The 6433-nt window shown below is 42.2% G+C and overlaps 1 pseudogene; it reads right to left on the reverse strand.

Moving 5' to 3' along the window:
* LOC115117246 (mucin-2-like) overlaps nt 1-5705 on the reverse strand; it is an 80016-nt pseudogene extending 74311 nt beyond the window's left edge.
* Nucleotides 5706-6433: the final 728 nt, after the last annotated feature.

A 6433-nucleotide genomic window follows, 5' to 3' on the forward strand; every position in this document is an offset into this window, starting at 1 on the left:
CCGGCCGTCACAAGACGCGAGATTTCATCTGGAGAGAGAGGGGAGAAAGAGGTCAGAGCACAGGGTAGGGCAGTGTGAGCAGAACCAGTTGTGTCGTTTGACTTAGCAAACGAGGATCGGATGTCGTCGACCTTCTTTTCAAAATGGTTGACGAAGTCATCTGCAGAGAGGGAGGAGGGGGAGGGGAGGAGGATTCAGGAGGGAGGAGAAGGTGGCAAAGAGCTTCCTAGGGTTAGAGGCAGATGCTTGGAATTTAGAGTGGTAGAAAGTGGCTTTAGCAGCAGAGACAGAAGAGGAAAATGTAGAGAGGAGGGAGTGAAAGGATGCCAGGTCCGCAGGGAGGCGAGTTTTCCTCCATTTCTGCTCGGCTGCCCGGAGCCCTGTTCTGTGAGCTCGCAATGAGTCGTCGAGCCACGGAGCGGGAGGGAGGACCGAGCCGGCCTGGAGGATAGGGGACATAGAGAATCAAGGGATGCAGAAAGGGAGGAGAGGAGGGTTGAGGAGGCAGAATCAGGAGATAGGTTGGAGAAGGTTTGAGCAGAGGGAAGAGATGATAGGATGGAAGAGGAGAGAGTAGCGGGGAGAGAGAGCGAAGATTGGGACGGCGCGATACCATCCGAGTAGGGGCAGTGTGGGAAGTGTTGGATGAGAGCAAGAGGGAAAAGGATACAAGGTAGTGGTCGGAGACTTGGAGGAGTTGCAGTGAGGTTAGTGGAAGAACAGCATCTAGTAAAGATGAGGTCGAGCGTATTGCCTGCCTTGTGAGTAGAGGGGAAGGTGAGAGGGTGAGGTCAAAAGAGGAGAGGAGTGGAAAGAAGGAGGCAGAGAGGAATGAGTCAAAGGTAGGCGTGGGGAGGTTAAAGTCGCCCAGAACTGTGAGAGGTGAGCCGTCCTCAGGAAAGGAGCTTATCAAGGCATCAAGCTCATTGATGAACTCTCCGAGGGAACCTGGAGGGCGATAAATGATAAGGATGTTAAGCTTGAAAGGGCTGGTAACTGTGACAGCATGGAATTCAAAGGAGGCGATAGACAGATGGGTAAGGGGAGAAAGAGAGAATGACCACTTGGGAGAAATGAGGATCCCGGTGCCACCACCCCGCTGACCAGAAGCTCTCGGGGTGTGCGAGAACACGTGGGCGGACGAAGAGAGAGCAGTAGGAGTAGCAGTGTTGTCTGTGGTGATCCATGTTTCCGTCAGTGCCAAAAAGTCGAGGGACTGGAGGGCGGCATAGGCTGAGATGAACTCTGCCTTGTTGGCCGCAGATCGGCAGTTCCAGAGGCTACCGGAGACCTGGAACTCCACGTGGGTCGTGCGCGCTGGGACCACCAGATTAGAGTGGCCGCGGCCACGCGGTGTGGAGCGTTTGTATGGTCTGTGCAGAGAGGAGAGAACAGGGATAGACAGACACATAGTTGACAGGCTACAGAAGAGGCTACGCTAATGCAAAGGAGATTGGAATGACAAGTGGACTACACGTCTCGAATGTTCAGAAAGTTAAGCTTACGTAGCAGGAATCTTATTGACTAAAATAATTCAAATGATACAGTACTGCTGAAGTAGGCTAGCTGGCAGTGGCTGCGTTGTTGTTGTTCTATCTCTCTATAGTGCTGTTTCTTGTATTATGGTCTCTTGTTTCTTTAGAGGTTTCACTTTGTTGTCCTTTTTCTTTTCCTTTTTCTTCTGTCCTTATTTTGTCTTCCTTTCTTCTGTTAACTAGATGTTTTTTGTTGTTATTATTTGTAAGCTAGCTAGCTTCTTCCAGGAGAGTCCCTAGCAACTGCTTAGCAACAAGTAAACAATTCAGCTAGCAATTCAGCTAGCTAAGATAACTGTACAATTTTATGAAAAATAGTTACTTCTTCAAAAGCCTGTCTTTTTGGTTTGTTCCTTGTTTTGTCTTCTATTGAGTCTTGCAGTTTTCTACAGCAGTACCTACAGCAGTTCATATGTACTGAGATTTCAAATCTGTTCTAACCTGGGTACCAGTCTGTTTATGCTAACATTCCACTCCTTGTTCTAGCCTGGGTACCAGTCTGTTTATGCTAACATTCCACTCCTTGTTCTAGCCTAGGTACCAGTGTGTTTATGCTAACATTCCACTCCTTGTTCTAGCCTGGGTACCAGTCTGTTTATGCTAACATTCCACTCCTTGTTCTAGCCTAGGTACCAGTCTGTTTATGCTAACATTCCACTCCTTGTTCTAGCCTAGGTACCAGTCTGTTTATGCTAACATTCCACTCCTTGTTCTAGCCTGGGTACCAGTCTGTTTATGCTAACATTCCACTCCTTGTTCTAGCCTGGGTACCAGTCTGTTTATGCTAACATTCCACTCCTTGTTCTAGCCTGGGTACCAGTCTGTTTATGCTAACATTCCACTCCTTGTTCTAGCCTGGGTACCAGTCTGTTTGTGCTAACATTCCACTCCTTGTTCTAGCCTGGGTACCAGTCTGTTTGTGCTAACATTCCACTCCTTGTTCTAGCCTGGGTACCAGTCTGTTTATGCGAGCATTCCAGTCCTTGTTCTAGCCTGGGTACCAGTCTGTTTGTGCTAACATTCCACTCCTTGTTCTAGCCTGGGTACCAGTCTGTTTATGCTAACATTCCACTCCTTGTTCTAGCCTGGGTACCAGTCTGTTTGTGCTAACATTCCACTCCTTGTTCTAGCCTGGGTACCAGTCTGTTTATGCTAACATTCCACTCCTTGTTCTAGCCTGGGTACCAGTCTGTTTGTGCTAACATTCCACTCCTTGTTCTAGCCTGGGTACCAGTCTGTTTATGCTAACATTCCACTCCTTGTTCTAGCCTGGGTACCAGTCTGTTTGTGCTAACATTCCACTCCTTGTTCTAGCCTGGGTACCAGTCTGTTTATGCTAACATTCCACTCCTTGTTCTAGCCTGGGTACCAGTCTGTTTGTGCTAACATTCCACTCCTTGTTCTAGCCTGGGTACCAGTCTGTTTATGCTAACATTCCACTCCTTGTTCTAGCCTGGGTACCAGTCTGTTTATGCTAACATTCCACTCCTTGTACCTGTGCTACAAGTATTTCGCTACTTCCTCAATAACATCTGCTAAATACAGTGCCTTGCGAAAGTATTCGGCCCCCTTGAACTTTTTTTTTGCCACATTTCAGGCTTCAAACATAAAGATATAAAACTGTATTTTTTTTGTGAAGAATCAACAACAAGTGGGACACAATCATGAAGTGGAACGACATTTATTGGATATTTCAAACTTTTTTTAACAAATCAAAAACTGAAAAATTGGGCGTGCAAAATTATTCAGTCGTATAGCAAGGCTCTCATAACTATGCCGGATTGCCAGGCTCCCCTGCTTCCACCAACTCGTCAGGCTCTTATGCCTCAGCCGGATCCCAACAGTTCTCCTAACACTGATGTTCCCACTCTTATCTCATCAGTTCCCCTAACACTGATGTTCCCACTCTTATCCCAACAGTTCCACTAACACTGATGTTCCCACTCTTATCCCAACAGTTCCCCTAACACTGGTGTTCCCACTCTTATCCCAACAGTTACCATAACACTGGTGTTCCCTACAGTCACTAGCTAACTACAGACCATTTTCATCAGGACCAGAATATTGCAAAAAAGCATCACATTTACATTTGACATTTAGCAGAGACTCTCATCCAGAGTGATTTACAATCAGTGTATTGAACCAAAGCAGGTGAAACAACCACATATCACTGTAGTGTAACAGAAGACGTATGGAAATGAGTAAGCAAACTAAACACATACCCAGAGGGAATCATCTTCATTCCACATGATGACTAACCCCAGCTTGGCTGTGATCTTCACATAGGAAACGGTCCTCTCAATGAAGAAATTAAACTGACCAAACGGTATGGTGACCCTAGAGGGACAAAACAATAGTGTTCATCAGAGAGGAGAGTCTGTATTCCAACAAGGGTCAAAATGGTCCTTTACAGTATTTTCTTTGTATTTTTCTTCCTCCCCTGTTGAGACTGTACCAGGTAATAATGTCTGTATAGGATTTCATCAAATGGCATTTCAGCTTGGTAACTTTCATCTGTAAATGCACATCAACTGAACTTCAGAATAAGAGTTTGACCTCTGAATGCTTTTCGATCACAGTTAAATGATGATGCAGCACTGCATCCATTTTTTTTAACTTATGAATTTTACTTCAAGTCTTTGCACAAAAGTAGCAACTGAATGCAAGTCAAGTGAAAAATAAAATACTTTCCATTCTTTTTTCCCCATTACATTTGAAAAATTCAATTAAACGAAACAAAAAAAAGAGTGATCTCTGAATAAAATGAATCCCATTGGATGTAGTTAAGTGATTACAAACCCCCGTATCATTTACTTCCTGTATTACTATGTATTTTACACATCTAAGAGCCAATGGTTTTCCACATCTGAGATCCATTGTTGACTAGACTGGGAACTCACTGTAATCCGTTGACACTGACGTTACCGTTGGCCAGCTCCACGAAGGTTCCATCCAGCTTCAAAGAAACCTTCATAATAATAATAGTAGGACGTTTTATTTGACAGACGCCTTTCAGGACCCTCAAGGTCACCTTACATTAAGATCATAGAGCAATAAAAACTATTAATCAATACTGCAATTTAAAAACAATTAATCAATAGTGCAATTTAAAAACAATTAGTCAATAGTGAAATTTAAAAGCAATTAATCAATAGTGAAATTTAAAAAATAAAATTAATCAATAGTGAAATTTAAAAGCAATTAATCAATAGTGGAATTTAAAAAATAAATAATTATCAATAGTGAAATTTAAAAAATAAATAATTATCAATAGTGGAATTTAAAAGCAATTAATCAATAGTGGAATTTAAAGCAATTAATCATTAGTGAAATTTAAAAAATAAATAATTATCAATAGTGAAATTTAAAAGCAATTAATCAATAGTGAAATTTAAAACAATTAATCAATAGTGAAATTTAAAAGCAATTAATCATTAGTGAAAATTAAAAGCAATTAATCAATAGTGGAATTTAAAGCAATTAATCATTAGTGAAAATTAAAAGCAATTAATCAATAGTGAAATTTAAAAACAATCAAAGGACTGATCACAAAGGAATACCTTGGTGATGGTGGGCAGCCCATCTACCTCCCCGCGCTGCAGCTGAATGTTGCTGCTCTGCTGCTCACAATGACGACAGCACGTAGTTACAGGTGTAGGGCAGCTGGAAGAGGTCTCCATCGTAGGTTTTGTAGTGGTAGTTACCCCATGTGCTGCAGACCTGCCCGTTATGAGTGGGACTCACTCCTGCTGCATGGGGGGAAATGTACAGTATAGTTGCACCATTCATGTCTGAATATAAGCTGTATAATACAACAGTAGAGTAGAATATAGATATTTGAGTATTTGGTGACATATATTCAACAACACAAATTACCTGATACGATTTGCAGTTTGGAATCATATAGACTCCCAATGGAAGTCATGTCTGGAATCATAACTGGAAATAGACAGGGAACAAGTCTTATTTTGCTTGTAACCCAGCTCCTCTTTAGTTCCTCAACTAGGCTACATGACTTATCCTAAAGTGATATTAAAATGTATTTCATCATATATTTTCTTACCAGTCTCAGAATGTGCAGCAGATAGTCCGAAGACCAGAGCGATCCACGGCTTCACCCATTGGAGTGCCATGATGGTTCTAGTAACGAGTCGTCCTGGTCCACCTGAACAGGCACTCTTCCTGTTCCTACTGATACCGTGAGGCAGCAGGTGCCTGCCTTTAAACTGCTTCACTCAAGGAAGTACCTATACTCAAGGAAGTACCTTGATGATTCTGTGATACTTGATTCTGTATCTGAGGGTAATGTTTAACATTTTATCATAATAATCATTTGATCACTATCAATATTCCTGAGAAGTAGGGAAAGTCCCAAATGTGTTCCCTATACAATGAGTGTACATAACATTAAGAATCCAGGTGAAACCTTTTGCTCCCTTGTTGATGTCACCTGTTAAATCCACTTCAATCAGTGTAGATGAAGGGAAGGAGACAGGTTAAAGAAGGATTTTTAATCCTTGAAACAATTCAAATCAAATGTTATTTGTCACATGCGCCACACAACATGTGGAGACCTTACAGCGAAATGTTTACTGACAAGCCCTTAGCCAACAACGCAGTTTTAAGAAAAATATCTTCTTTAAAAAATTAAATATAAGTAACAAATAAGCAGTAAAATAACAATAGTGAGGCTATAGTCAGGGGGTACTGGTACAGAGTCAATGTGTGGGGCATCGGTGAGTTGAGGTAATTTGTACATGTAGGTAGAGTTATTGAACTGACTGTGCATAGATAATAACAGAGAGTAGCAGCGGTGTAAAAGGGGGGATGCAAACAGTCTGGGTAGCCATTTGATTAGATATTCAGGAGTCTTATGGCTTGGGGGTAGAATCTGTTTA

This window comes from Oncorhynchus nerka, linkage group LG9a, assembly GCF_034236695.1.
Source record: "Oncorhynchus nerka isolate Pitt River linkage group LG9a, Oner_Uvic_2.0, whole genome shotgun sequence".
Classification (NCBI taxonomy): Eukaryota; Metazoa; Chordata; class Actinopteri; order Salmoniformes; family Salmonidae; genus Oncorhynchus; species Oncorhynchus nerka.